At 41.8% G+C, this 16,220-nt stretch overlaps 1 pseudogene across 1 annotated transcript; it reads right to left on the bottom strand.

Moving 5' to 3' along the window:
• Nucleotides 1–8,672: 8,672 nt before the first annotated feature.
• LOC311021857 (cyclin-dependent kinase 5 activator 1 pseudogene) lies at nucleotides 8,673–9,825 on the bottom strand (annotated as a pseudogene). Its single transcript has one exon. The product of its transcript is annotated as a cyclin-dependent kinase 5 activator 1 pseudogene (transcript).
• Nucleotides 9,826–16,220: the final 6,395 nt, after the last annotated feature.

Here is a 16,220-nt window from a genome sequence, read left to right as displayed (position 1 = left end):
TAAAAAAACACACTGTTATAAATAACGTCTCTCTGTCAGTATGTGTTCTGATCATGTGCGGGTCTTGTCTGAACTTGTGCCACAGTAACATCCATTCTCATTGCTCTTGCTGTCCCAAGTGTTTTCACAACATGTGTATTTTTTTAAATGGGTTTGTTGTCATACTTGTTTGAATGGTAATACATTATCTGATGGTGATGTTGGGAAAATAGTTATATTAGAAAGCAAAGAAGTGTTCACTCCAGTGTTCCCTAAAATTACAATTTTGCTGTAAATAAACCCAACAAAACCTAGATTATATGATATATTTTTAAATGTAGCAGCCAATATGTACCTGGCTTATTTGGCCTAGTTGTAGCTTTGTTCAGCAATCCTAATGCACATATACCAATAACTATCCACTGTGGTCACTTCTAAATGCTAATAGCATTACAGCAAAAAACATGTAATACAAACAACAACTTCAAATTTCATGTAACATCTGGGAATCCCATTAATAGTCATCATCACGTGTTGTCATGTCATTTTGTCCGAACTATACTTTTTTAAGGTGAAGTTTTCTGCTGTTGTTGCTGCTGAAAAAGCCAAGTGGTGACATGTGACAGTAGATCTGGTCAGCCACGCGGGGGCGCCATAACTCTTCCTACATCAAAGCACTGTTTACATAACCATGTGATAACAGACTTGGTCTATTAAGACCTAGAAGCATCTGCAAGTAACTGATTAACCTTAATGATCCGACTAAGCATCATCACACAATTAAATGGACATGGGAGTTTCATACCCATTAGGCTACATATCAATACAAAATAGTGCCTCCAACTATAATAAGGGATCATTGACAAAATGAAACTGTAAAACAGTGGCAGACTCAGGCTGTCTGATGGTCGCAGGCTGAACAAATAGAAAGCACCTCTGTGTTTCTACCACTGGAAGGGCCCACATCTTCTAGGACTCTTTTACTTCATCATGTCTAATGTTTTAGAAATAATCAGTAATATGCATTTTGTTCCAGGGGCATGCAGTGCTTGAGTTAAATGATAGACTGGTGTACAATCACACATGACCAGTGAGCTGAAGTTCAGCAGCTGCACCAGTTTGTTGGTTAAACCTTGTCTCATTTTGTCCCTTGTCTCAGGTTTTCTTCTTATGGTATCCCTGGGTGTGAGAATGGGTCGGCCCGTTTTAACGGAGAAACAGAAACAGGAAGTGTTTGTGTGCGCCTGAGTGTGTGTGTGTGTGTGTGTCTGTGTGTGTGTGTGTGTGTGTCTGTGTGTGTCTGTGTGTGTCCGTGAAAGAAGAGAGAGTGAGTGACTCATTCAAAACAACAGCATTTGTGTATGTGTCCTGCATATTAACAGAAGAGACTTTGGGGTCGCTATTGACAACTGAACTCAGTGTGTGTGTGTGTGTGTGAGTGAGAGAGAGAGAGAGAGAGAGAGAGAGACTGCAAGTTGGACAACAGAAAAAGAGGAAGGCAGGTGTGTATCCTGGCTGGTTTTCTCTCCACGGGGATTGGCTCACTTCCACTACGTTGTAATTGTCTTCTCTGCCAGCTCTCCTGCCACTAATCTGCTGCGTCTATTGTTGCTGCTAAACACTCATCCTGGTCTTGCGTAATGAACTAGGTGGGTGTTTTTGGCTGCGAGCCGCAGGATTAACAGTGTGAATGTACAGGACTGAGGGGTGGGAAGAATACACGAGGAGAAGAGGGAAGGAAGAGGAGAATATCTCACTAATGGTACTTAGCAGCACTTGCAACGCTTTGTGTCCTAAGCAATTACAAAAAGAAAGGGAAATGAATGCTGTTTGTGACTCACATCAGACCTCAGAGTGTGTTCTCAGTCATTTGGACATTATCCTCATGCAATATATTCATGACGAGACGGAGTCTGTCTGTGGGCTGTCCTCTGTCCTCAGGACGTGGGCTTGTCGCGGACTCAAATCGGGTTTAAGGAGCTTTATTTTATATTCACGGCAGCAGCAAACGACTATTTTCTAAGAAAAGATATGGTGGAGTAATGTCTACCTGAACAGAGAACAAAGTCGTACTGTGTGTGTTGTTATCTGAGCTCCTCTTTGCTTTGCTCACATATAGCCACATGGGCTTCACATGCGCTTTCAATCCATATTGGTTCATGTGAGCATGCTCCCTTGGTTAACATTGACAAGTAAGCGTGGCACCCATTCTCTGGTACCCCCTATGGTTAACACTGTTAGCTCTGTCAGCACATTCGCTGGTGTTTGCTTTTAATCCTCCTTCTAGCGGATCGCAAACCAACGTTGAGCGTATCTCATACAAGCTGGTTTATCTCACCGCTTCCTGGTTACAAAGTCCCCAAACCAAGAGAACGTGTGTTCCTTGTGCAGAAGTAAAAAGAGAGTGTGCTTGTTATTGAAGTCTGCGTACGTCGAGATGAGACTCTCTTAAACTTGATATTTCTGGCTAGCTCCACCCGGGCCACTTATTTAAACTGGAAACAGCTGGACATTAACAACAAGTGCACCCAGAACCTTCTTCTAGCTTCGGACGCAGAGGTGATTTTTATATCAATGCGTGGATTTTAATGGCTTTTATTGGAGTAATACAGTAAATCAAATAAACAACACAGTGATTTCACAAGGTTGAATACCTAAACCCAGAGATTTAACAGTGTCGGAGAGTGTTTTTACACCCCGTTTCAATATGAATGGCAGTGAAGGGCGGTTCAAAGAGGTTGGCTGAGCTCTACTAAAGTATACACTGCATACACTGATAAACAAACTGGGACCACACTGTTTTTTTTTGTTTTTTTTTTTACATGTGATGGTTACTTAATACTATACGTGCATGACAGTATGGTGTCATGTTCTTTAAAGGTCACTCTTACTTATTATTTTTGCGTGGTTATGAAGTTTCCAAATTCCAGGATGTGCATTCAGGTGATAGTGGGACGCACTGGCATCTGAGAGCTAGGTTGCTGCACAGTGTTGCATCTGTGGGCTATGAGCTATTCTATTGTAACACTCAAGAAATTAAAACAAAGTGAACCTTAAGGAAATGCGAATTTTGTCTTTTCTAACAAAATGTTTGCTGTTTTGCAGCCTCCTGGCTGATCTACATGAGTAGGAGGCAGGAAGTTGAATTCTGAATTCTAATCATGACTCTGTCAGACTGAACTGTGTAAAATAAAGGTGTAAAATGATATGTTAAAAGGTTACAGTCACTGCAAACCACTGTTTGTGTTATATACATTCAGTTAAACACATGAGTCACATATTCAGTGATAAAAGTCAGATCCCTCTGACCTACATAAGTGCATCATAAGGAGAGGCAGGGACTTTGTGTGACTTTGTGAAGTGCGGCAGTCAGTGAGTCATTCTTCCAGCCAGAGAGTGCTAACGTAGGCTCCGCTAAATTAGAACAGCACACCTACGTAGTGTGGAAATAGAGGTGTGAATAAGAGAAGGAGGGAAAGTGATGAGTTGAAAGGTGAAAGACTTTTTCGCAGAGAATGCTAAACGGATGATAATCATACAGATGTGGTGTGAAGTGATTCACTGGCAAAGGAAGAAGAGAAAAATAACATCGAACACTGTGTAGGTGCGCAGTGAATGAATGAATCAGTGCCGTTTCATATTGTATAACAACGTGAATGGGAATGTGTCATATAAACAAAGCAGCAGTTATATAAGATACAGTAGCATGACCTGTGCCACCGTTCAATGAACTGAACTACAAAGTAAGTACAAATTCTACGGCAGAGTTTTCCCAGCTGAGCCTGACTTCATCATGCTGTGAATGTGAAGAGCGGCTGCTTCCCGCTGGAGTAATCTAGTTTAAGAGATTAGCAAGTGGTTATGTAGCAAGAGGGCAGCAAAATAGACATAATCCCTTTTGGGTGCTACTCAGTCGGTCTAGATTTGGTATTTTTTCCACTCCGGGGAGGCTGATGAATCGTCAGAGAGAAACAGCCCTCGTCCTAGAAACAGTGAAGTAAACCCGGGATTGTGTACATACTGGTAGCAATGTTACCTTAATTCAATTATAAAACAATTAAAAAGCCCATTGTCACCAACTGTTTATTTGAGTTATAGTGCCGTTATATCAATGTCAACATATTGCCTTAAGTAAAGTACTTTAATGATATAGTGGTGATAATACTAAACAATCAAGTAGATTCTGCAGTAAAGTTCTGTCATTGGCAAATTAATATATGTGATACTACTAGATTGTCAATATTAATCCATCTATGTGTAAGCAGTATTTTACAGTGATATTTGGCTGAATTGGAACTACTTCATATACGGTTAGTTTGGCCAGAGGTTCCCAACGAAGATTAATCTGACAGGTCATAAGATTATTAATGTGATAGCAAAGAACATAAACAACGTTTTTTGTGTAATGTTTATCTTACCTCTATGAGTTATTCAACTAAAACGGAGAGTTTTGTCTTTTTTTGCGGAATAACAACCCATAGACGTGACAGGAAACTCTCACAAGCCATTGCCCAAATTAGTAGATAGTAAAATAACGTGTAAGTAAAGCAAAAGTACCACAAAACTGTATTAAAAGGTCTAGTGTGAAGGATTTGGCGGCATCTAGTGGTGAGTTTGCAGATTGCAACCTACTGAAACTTCCCTCGTGTGCCAAGCGTGTCGGAGAACTCCGGTGGCTAACATGAAAATGCAAATAGCCCTCTCTCGAGCCAGTGTTTGTCTGTTCACCCGATCTGTGCAGATATAAATGACTCGTCCTAAAGAAAACATACTTATTAATATCATATTATATTTTTGCCAAAGCATTCCCATAAATGCTACACATTGTACCTTCATCCACAGTATTTGAGTAGATGTACTTCTCACCGCCTCTTTCACTTGCAGTCCTTGCAGGCAATAGGAGATGACATTTAACATTGCTTTATTTTTTCATCCTGTTGCAACCTTTCAAGTTAACAACCTTGAGAAGGAACCGGTGCTGTGAGACACATTGTCCTTAAACACAATAAGACAGGATACATTTTGAGTGATTGTTTTCACTGTGATAGGTAATAGAAAATAAAACTACATGCACTGTAAAAAGGTGAACGTCCTACATCGGTAATGCAGAGCATGAACTGTGGTGTTTGCATCTCTTTCAATACCGCTAAGAAGATAAAGAGGGCACATCTACAGCAGCACTAGAGCAGCAGTAACTCAGAGAAGACTGGATGTGGAGGAGTCAGAGACACGGCTGAACCGACAGACGCTCACAAACGCTGTGTGCATGCCTTCAATTGACAACCACAGTGTGTATGTGGTGTGCAGTGGTTCGGCCCCCGCACAGGCCCACACAGCTTACTTTGTCCAGCTCTCATTCACTTACCTACCCGTTACTATAGAGACACGGCGGAGAAGAATGCAGAAGGCAGGCTGGCAGACATATATGCAGGAGACCTGGGCTGAATTTTAATAATAAAGAGAAGGCTGACAACACTGCCCTGGGAGGCTGTTACATAAGTGCTGCTGCAAGATTCGGCCACAAACGTCTAAAGAAAACAAAACAAGACTATTGCAAAAAAAGCTAGTTTGACCATCGTAATGTGTTGTTTTCCATCCATCCCTTTAGCTGTTTGACCTCACAGATCATGCATCTGTGTGATTCTACATGAAGTTAAAATGATCTGGATGTCATGCATCATCGATGTTTAAAAGACATGTTTCAATAATTAAAGCGGATAAAGATTTTGAATTTCAAATGAATTTTATAGCATGCTTACATCGGGTTTATAGCACTAGAAATTCATGAAGTGACGATATGTTTTTACGTGAGTGTCATTTCAGTATGTCAGGCTTATTAAAAATGCCCCCATCACTTATTAATAAGTCAACATACTGGTACACAATATGCAACAATGTAAAAACTAGATGCTAGTATTCATTCATTTTAAAGGGCTTAGTTAAGAACAAAATTAAAACTTAATGTGGCTACGTTTTCACCTCGATGGTCATTTTGAATAGTTTTGATTATTGCAAGGCAACTTTGATCCTATTATCACCAGACTGACATTAGATGGCAGTAACTCCTCCCTATCCATCTTTTCAATTACCTCCTATCTGTCCACTCTAACTATTTTGCTCCTGAACCCTTTCTGCATCATGACTTTGGTGTCATTTTATGTCTGCCTTCCTTCACTCTGCTCTGTAAGTGAAACTGTATGTCCCTATAAGACATGCACAGATAGAGAAAGACACAGATAGAGAGAGAGGGGGGGGGGGGGGGGGGGGGACAGAGAGAGTCACAGGCAGTTCTGAGACTGCAGCAGATTCTAACCAATCACATGAAGGAGCCCTCCAACCCGTGTGGCTTATTCATAAAACAGGAGGAAACCCTTATCAATTCAGCTCCATTCTCTTGTACAGCATCAGTGTATCAGTGCTCTAAATGAATGAAGCTACGGAAAACATCCTGAACATTTTAATGTATTAGATGTGAAAATCCTTCCTCAATTTTGCATATCGCTGAAAATCGTTAGTACAATATGTGTGTATAATAACATGAGACTAGTTCTTCTGGGATGCATGCAGATTTCCCAGAACACATTTTTCCTATGCACTCTCTTACTGTTTGGTCTCCGTGTTCCCATTTCATGATGTGGCCCCGTTTAGAATATCCAGGACACAGACAGGATACTAAAAATATCCGTTTTTTGTGCCAGTTTACCTGTGTCAGTGCATTCAAAAAGCAACTTTTTCCAGAAGTTTTTGTTCCATGGCAACCACTTAAAGACTCATGAGCTTCATTCCCATGGCAACCCATGGTATCATCCCAGTAAGCATATTCGTCATGGACTTATTTCTATTGCATAACCATGTCTCAAGGGTTCCCTGCAAGTCAATGGATTAGTGGGTGGAGTGGGGATAAGAGGATGTCCAAGTTAATTACTGCTTCAGCAAACTGAAAGATTTGTACAAACATGGGCCGTAAGTAGTGCACTCACATATTAAGACATATAAACACACAAACATTGATGTAATTGTTAAATCAACAAGCAAACAAAAATATGGGAGAGACAAGAAGTTTGTATTTATTTCATCATTGTCACCAGAAACAATTACTGTATTGACCTTTTATTAACATGTAAAGAGAGTGAATGCAACTGTGTGTGCAACCACAGACAACACACACGTCTAAATATCACTTTCCATAGCTGACACATAGCTGAAAAAAGAACCGTACAAAAGATCTGATTCACAGATGATCTTCGTAGAACGAGACTTTATGACATTAACTGCATGGCAAACTCTTCAGTGCCTGACAGGAAACACTGCAAAAAACGTCAAGGGTTTGTTCACGGCTGTGCAAATTAGCAGCGTTATATTGCACTTTCCAAGCAACGGGCTCACAACACGACATCACAACGACCACTCGGAAGCATAATACTGAATGCCTTATAAGCTTGGTTTCGGAGTTGGAGTCAAATCACATTTTCTCTTATAGAAACTGCAACGCAAACGATAGTCACTTAACAATGAGTCCTTCACATTCAATATTTACATCGTGACGAAATACCCTTCCTGACTGCACTGAAACTGCTCACAACACACTTAGAGCAAAAGCAATCATTTGAGCATTGTTTTTAATTCTGCTTGAAGGCAGATAAATATAAATCAGAGAGCACATCTAAAATATGGAATTTGTACATGTAAACCACATAGATCCAGTCCAAGAATATAGGCTAGTTGGCACATATGAGATCTTATAACAATCTGTTCAAACTCTACATTCCATTCAGTTATATTGGCCTCTGTAATGTGCTGGAATCAACACACAACAGGGGGCTTAGGTTGATAATCTTGCTGTATGGCCATCTATGGGCCCATTGTGTACCGTCAATCTCATCCCAGGGGGGAAGATGCCCCCTTCACTACTCGTACATGTCCAGCCTTCACCCTCATGTTTAACTTGAACCAAGGCCCGATTACAGGTCGATTTATCATGGCGGTAGGCAAAAAAAAACAAGTGAGTTAAATTCAAAGCGAGGTGGTTTATCTGAAGAAACTGGTGGTTTTGATCACATCATAACAAGATACCCAAGCACTTGTCACCTCTGTTGGGGAATATCTACCTGTCCCCTTAGAAACATGCTTCATCTGTTGCATGTTCAACAGCTTAGCTATCAGCTGGTAGAGAATCTAAAATAGAAAGAAAAAAAACACACACACTATGCTGTCCACCTCTAAGGCTTAGGCTTATGTGCTGAATGTGTACCGGGCCGTCTCTTGTCCTCTTAAGCCACCGAGGTGACTCAAATAGCAAAGGGAGCGGAGGAGGAATGGCTGCACAGGTCAGCACCTCGGACAGCTCCGCCTCTTGACTCCTCACGGAGCTATTCTGGTCCCGGAGCTCACCTCACTGCGACATCCACGCACCCACCAAGTAGGCTAACCATGAATGGATGTAGGACAGCGATGCGCACAAAAAAAAAACCCCGCGCCGCTCAAAGGTGCACAAGACAGAATTGGAACAATATTAACAATTGGCATGCATTTATGAAATGGCCTACACTGTATACAGCCTAAACACCACACCGAGGTTGTGTAACATCATAAGAGACATAGCCGGCCCGGACGTTTCGATGTTGTTGATGTTTACATTCAAAACCACCGTTGTGTGATTTCGCAACACATTCAACGTTTTTTTTTTGTTGCTGTTTAATGATCATTATAAAACACCAAAGTGTCTTGTTTTCGTCAGCGGTCCAGGTTCGCCTCGCTCGTGTCTCGCTGGTTCTTGAGGTCCTGGAAGACCTCGGTGAAAAAGTGCGGGTCCGCATTCAGCTGCAGCATCCTGGCGCTCAGCCTGTCGATGATGCGCAGCGACGTCTCCCAGAACACGTCCTTGTTCGACTCGTTCATGAAGGGCTTGAGCGGGTAGGAGATCTCGTTGCCCATGTAGGAGTAGGCGAGGTACAGGCAGGTCTGGAAGGCGCCCTGCAGCTCGGCCGGGCTGCCGACGCTGTCCGCTATCGTGTCCTCGCACAGCAGGTACACGAACACCACGTTGGCCGGCGTGATGAAGCCCTGGTCCTGCCAGCCCTGGATCAAAAGAGTCCGGTCGATGTTCCGGAACCACAGGATCACGTCCCCGCTGTTCAGCTCCTTCAGCTTAAAACACCTGCGGCACACGAAGTCCCCCAAACAGCGGAGCAGCTCCCCGGTGGAAGCCTGGATGACGATCCGCCTCGGCGACACCAGGGACAGGTTGCTGGGCTGCTTCTGGACCGTGGACAGCCTCGCGTTCTGGCTGAGAGCGTTGCCGTTCAGCGTGGGGACCGTGGGCACCGGGACCGGGATCGGCACTTTGGGTTTCCTCTCTTCCTGATGCGTCTTCCTGATGTTCTCGCTGTTGAGCTGAGCCACCTGGCTGGACGGGGGCTCGACGGCGGGCAGCGGGTTCGGGGTCACTTTCTTGGCACTCTTCTTGGCCGAGTTGGCCACCAGCTTCTTCCAGGAGAGAGACACGAACATGGAGTGCCGCTTGAGGCTCTTGTCGTTCTTCAGCCCCTCTGCCGCCAGCTCGGCGTCCATGATCGACGCCTTCTTGGTCGCCGGGGAGATGGAGAGGACGGTGCCCATGTCTGCAGCGGAGAGATGCGCGCTGGTATGTGGACGCTGCTGCAACTTCAACGCAGTCTTGTGCAGGGTGAGAGGCGGCGGAGAGCAGTCACGACGACGACGGAGACTCCATCTCCTGGGCGACAAGGGGACGAGGATGGGGTCAACGTTGTATTCCAACAGATAGTCGGCGCCTTCAGCGGGGACGCGCTGCGACACAATCCGACGGTGGAGCTTCAGAGAGAGATTAGTCGCCGCTGCGTTAGGTGATGGGTTTAAACGAGCCCCGACTGACAGCGGAGGCAGCCAATGAGGAAGCCGACACGCGAGCCAATCACCCACGGGCTGTTGATTTGAGTCCTATAGGTGTTTACAGGCTGCAGCCTACAGGTGTAAGACGTACTATTCTGGGTCGTGTGCTCTTCTTCTCCTCGAGTCCAGTTTGGAGGGCTATTTATAAATGCGTCCCATTTATTCTTTCAGCAGTCAGACATGTAGGTCCATATAACCAGAGATGATCGATTATGTGGTGCATGGGGTGTCAGGAGCCCTGCCTGACATTCTCTAAAGGAGAAAAATCAACCAGGAAGAGACTCAAAATGACCATAAATAAACTATAAAAATGGGGCAAAACACACTGAGTCACAAAATTACCACAAATAGACACAAAAGACCACAAAGAGAGCACCCCTCACAATAAAGAAGAAGAAGTTCAAGAATGTTCCCTACAGTTGTGTAGCCTAAAGAAATGAAAGAACATTTGAACTATGTCATTTTCAAAAAGAAACATCACTCGGTGCCAAAGGGACTGTAGCCTACATTTAATAACATTAGTCCCTTGACCTTCTTAAGGCTGTGATCTTTAACTGCAAGATGTCCGATCAGCTCTTAGAAGTGTCCGATTGCCTGTATACTGAGATATCCCTTTGACCACTACATGTGTTTCAAAGCTTTTATTGTTATGATGACTGAAATCATTTCAAAGCATCTTGGTCTACCACCCTACTATGGTTTTGCTTAGTGATTCTACTGACCACAGTTTTAATCCCGCCGCCAGCTACTGTAACATGCCTGTATGTCAGGAATCTCCATGGCTGATCCAATTAGCCTCAACAGAACTGGTCCCTCTCCAGCGAGTTACATGACTGCTGTCTGATCATTCAGAATGAAGCAGAACAGATACAAATAGTGCTGGAAGTGTATGGAGTCTTTTCTGACAGGTAAATCTCTGTAAAATACATGACTTCTGATTGCATTCTTCTCATTGCATTTTGAGATATGGCTCAATCGGTCCATTTATTTAATACGCATTTTTTTTCAAGAATATGGAAAGCTGTAAGAGAAATATCCAACAGCTTCTTATAGCTTTTCTTCTCTTCCTTTTTCCCCAATCCCACAATCATCAGAGCGGTTTGACTGAATTCCTCTGCAGTCACTCTCAGTCTGAAGGGATTGAGCTCAGCACAATACAGCTAACATGTAATGTGACATCAAATTTGGCTGCAATTAATCTACAAAGTCTTGGTAAAAGGTTGACAACTAAAAGCAGACAACATAATATGAGGTACATAGATGTAGTTGCAAACACACAAATGTAGGTGGTGCAAAAGAGTTACATCATGTATGTTGTCCTTTACTGGTTTAACTGAGAAGCAGGATGTAGGCTAATTGTCACATCTGTTTGCTCTGTTTAATATGTAACAAAAACAGATCTAGACTATAAATAACCTTCCCCAGGGATGTTTCCATAACTTAAACATAGTGTGATCCACTCTGTCATTTGCTCCAAAGTTCAAAGTTCAGAGGGTTCTTGCTTGGCCTATGCTTCACCTTTTTCAAGTTTAATGGACATTGGGTTGGTATTTTTCTTCTTGTTCTTTTTTTCTTGTTCTTGCTCATTTTTACATCAACAGACACCCTCCGTATAATCTAAATCATCATCAACACCTTCATATGATTGATTGATTGATTTATTGATTGATTGATATTATTTTTTGATTTAAGAGACAGAAACATAATCCAAAGGATAACATGTTAAAGTGATGACACTTATTTCCAACATGGTCCTTGGTGTCAACATATAAAACACAAAAACAAAGAAACACAAGAACACTGACATCAAACACAAATCCAAAAGAAACCAAAGTTACTGAAAGTTATAAGAATAAAGAAAAAAAACATATCAAGTAAAGGCATAAATAGGGCATAATGATAAATCAGATTCCTCATACTGTCACCTTGTTCCATAAAAAGGTCTTAACCTGACTTCTAAAAGACCGTCAACAATTTAAAAGTTTGGTGACAGGTGGCAAACTGTTCCATAATAAGATACCAGTAAAAGAAGGTATTGTGGCTTCATTGTTAACTCTGTTTTTCAGCTTGATTTAATCATTATATAAGTTACTCAATACAGGCCTCACAGTCATCGTCAGTGACGACATGAGATACTGAAGTGAAGGCAATTTAAACCCAACTTTTCAAATTCAGATGAAAGACAATAACATCCCGAAACCGTAAAGTGCCACCCATTTCACACAAATCCGTTTTATCATGCCAACCTTTGATGTAACACAACATTAATCAGACGGTGAATAGATGGACCTCTTTCATCACAAATCAAACAAAACGCAGCAGGATGTTACAGAGGAATAATCTAAATGTATTAGACTTGAAACATCAGGCTTATATCACTATTTAGGTCCCAGAGAACAAAAGAAAAGTCTAAGGATCATACGGTTTGGTGATGAGGGTGGTAGAGGGTATTAGTATGTATGTTGAGTTATTATTTAGTATCTATATGGCTACATTCAGACAGGCAAACATAGCCAATATCTGATTATTTTGTCCACCTATGTGACTCAAATCTGTTTGTTTTCTTCATAACAGTGAACAGCACAAATCCCACCAAATCTGATGTTTTCCATTCTTATGTGGATTACGTTCATATGGGGTCCTAAATCTGATACTGGTCAAGAACTGATCTCGTTAGGCTTCAGATAATGCCTTTGTTGGGACCAGTCATCATCCTGGTATAAGTTAATGGCCGCTACGGCAGCTCCTGAAGGGGCACAGATGCTGCGATAGGATGAGTTACATCTGGAGAAGTTTGCTCATTGAAAGAATGAATGCATGCCCAGGCATGGCCTTTTCAAATGATGGCTTTTCAGAGAACTTTGTAAAACCATCACCTTTAATGACTGAGTGGAGCCGTAGAGCTGGGGGATAATGGTCTGTGGGTTCATCCCTTCACATGGACATCTGATCCATCATTTATGCAAATATTGATTAGTGCAGCAACACATCTAAACAACATCTTTTCTTTCATTAAATACATAAAACGGTTATATATGTAATTTATTTGCTAGATGATGATACAAAGCACTTCATTTTATTCTGGTTGGTGGCTGCCTGATACATACATATATAGAATCTGAGGCTAATTAACCAGAACTCATTGCAAAGTTAGTAATTAGGTTATTAATGTCAGTTACTTCAAACATTTGAACTGCTTCTTTTACACATTTGTGTTACAGCGGAGTGGGAATAACAGGAAACAGTCATGTCAGAGAATTGTGGCTCATGTATAATGATAGAAAGGCAACAGGCTGGCAGAGGGTTTGAAAATGACCCGTGGAGGGGACAACACAAAGAGAAGGATGAGGCTGACAGACAGTAAATCCCACTGGAATGAAATCCGGCCACACATGAAATATGGACATTAAAAGAAATATGTCAGAAACAAAATATAACAAAGAAAAATAAATAAAATAATAAACTACAGCAAATGCAATACATAAATCTAGACATTTACATTACTATCCTTATATAGACTGTCTCCACTAAGGGGGAGATGTTTTCTGTTCCAGATGTTCACTCATTTTATTCATGTCAGGATGAATAAACTGATGTGTAAATTAATCAGATATACAGAACACCTGCTGTCTACAAATCGGAAAACTATGAATTTCTATTGCACATGATTTTTACCCCTCAGAAGGAATAACCGGTAAAAGGAAAACAGCTTTTAAATTAATTACATTTGGTCTGTCCGAGTATAAGGTGAAGGTAAATGCCTCATTGCAACACTTCCTTCACCTCCCTTAAATGCTGCGCCATACCTACCAAAAATATGTATGTAATATAACCTGGAGTGATTTATTCATATTCACGTCAATATCAACCTCACCATGGTGTTTTGCCTTGCTTATCAAAGTCTACTGCTGACTGAGCTGCTGTGTGCATATGCTGTATTATGCAAGAAGATACTTAAAGGAAGAACATTTAAAAGATTCTCTCTCCATTTCCTGTGGCAAGTTTGCCCCCTGGTGGTGTGTTGGTGATATTGCAGCAGCTGCAACCATTTCCATGGTCTCCTACAGTAGGTGCTTAATGTATATCCAATGCAGTCTCTCTGAGTGTGTCACAGGACGTAGAATACATCTCAGCTTGGTTGGGACACATATTGTCTAGCTTTACAAATACCTTAGTGACTATTGATGCAAAATGTGTAATTATATGCTGTTTATTTATGGTACTCGCCTCACCAATAATACAAGCTTGATATGGTTCAAAATGATTTAAAACTTTAAAACTTCCATTTTGAATCCCCAAGTAGAGTTTTTGTCTTAATTTCATAAAAAAACACTCTGTAAAGACAACACATTGTCCATCCATGTCCTCTCCAGTAGATGTGCACTGTAACATGAGAAAGTGGAAGAAGTTAAAAAGTACCTAAAAATAAAAAAACATTTTATTTGAACACATACGATACTTGCAAATTAGACCCCATGAAATAGACTATTCTGAATGTGCTTTGCGTATTATGATTTATCAATATTGGAGGGAGGGGAGTGTTTTTTCTACTCTCAACCTGTATTTTTTGGGGAGGACAAGAGACAAAATGGACCACTGGAGGGCACTCGCTTCCAGCTGCAAATGAGCCCGGAGCGAGTGAAAATATTTATCATGAAGGGCTCGCTGGTGACATTTCCTGTCAGCAGACATCTTCGCCACCTCATCCTAACATTTAATTAGTTGGAGTGAAACTGTGGGATGGCATATCAGGCAGAAGGCCTGAAGAGAGGAGGAGTGAAGGTTTCTGAAGGCGCTGACTAATATGTGCTTTAGTGACAGAATTCTCCTGTCAGCTAACTCGGGGTCTGCCAGCAGGACAGGGGGAGTAACCAGGGAAAAAAGATACTGTGATGTTTTACATCCTTTGTGTTTAATTGTTGTACACGTATACAACATTGGTGCACACATAGACATGTACAGAAGGTGGAAAACTAATGTTAATATGTAATGAAATGAAAATATTCACTAGTGTTTTTTATTTTGTGTAACTCCCAAGTAGATGTTTTCAGCCCAGAAAGCACAACTCTGCATACAAGCAATGCACATTGAAATGAATTGTGAAAGAACATCTTTATGTATTGTTTCTCTTCCTTAAAGGGTTACTATCTGGAAAAGATTATTTTCGTCATGCACCTCAATATGCTGAACTCAATAGGTGTCTTTTGAAGGCTGCATGAGTAATTTACAGCTTTTGACACATATTGATGAAGGCACGGTAAATAGATTTTTCTATCTGCTGCCTTTTATTGACTGTTTTGGTCTACCGTCTGAAAGCAATCTGCCTCTGTGATTGTATGTGTGTGTGTAAGTGTGTGTCTGTGTGGGTCTCTGTGTGTGTGTGTGTGTGTGTGCTGAGCTGCAGATCAAACGGTAATAAAGGGATTGGGTGTCGTGTCTTATCGCAGACATGTCTGTCAAAGCTGGTGGGAGGGATTAGCATGGACAACGCAGGCAGGTGGAGACAAAATGCAATCTGAGGGGAGAGTGAGAGAGCGGCAGGTGGGATCATACAAACTGAGACACACACACACACACACACACACACACACACACACACACAGGTGGGTCACTATGGTTGTCAAAGACTTGTAAAAGAGCTGCCTCTCCTCTCGTCTGCAGCTGCATGGCCATGGAGTTGCTGATAATGGTGCACACACACACACACACACACACACACACACACACTAGACATTCACATATTTCCCATCCATGACAAAGCCGGATTGTTAACACCACTGAATGGGGCAGTTCATACATCATAACGAGTCCTCCTCTCATTGAGAAATATGCAACTGCCTGCACTGTAGTTCTTTTGAGCTGCTTATACTCACCTACATGCTGCTTATACCCCGTCATGCTAATGCATTCAAATCAGCTGTCATTAAAACTGTTGTAGTGGAAAGCATCTTTACTTAAATAGTGCAAATGTTAGCACCTCATGTGACGTGATCCGCAGCAGCAAAACCGTACCAGCTGATGAAATTAAAATGTGGCACGGCCAACAGCTCTGAGCACACTAAATACACAGGGTTGTGTCTTTTAGTACACAGCTGGATATATTGCTAACGGCTCAGTTAAAGCAAACTGTGGACGCCAGCTTTGAAGCAGGAGCTGACAAAGCCAATGGGGTCACCCTGTCCAGGCACATGTAACATGCAACCACACAAAAGCAGCATCTGGTGTTAAACAACCCGACCTGCTGCTTCCTATTGAATCATGTAACAAAAGACAAAACAGAGATATCAAAACAGGGCTTTAATTCTGTACCCATTCAATCAAACACAGCCAGG

This window comes from Eutrigla gurnardus, assembly GCF_963514095.1.
Source record: "Eutrigla gurnardus genome assembly, chromosome: 12".
NCBI lineage: Eukaryota > Metazoa > Chordata > Actinopteri > Perciformes > Triglidae > Eutrigla > Eutrigla gurnardus.
Note: the sequence above shows the minus strand (reverse complement) of the source record. Positions and strands in the feature narration are given on the sequence as shown.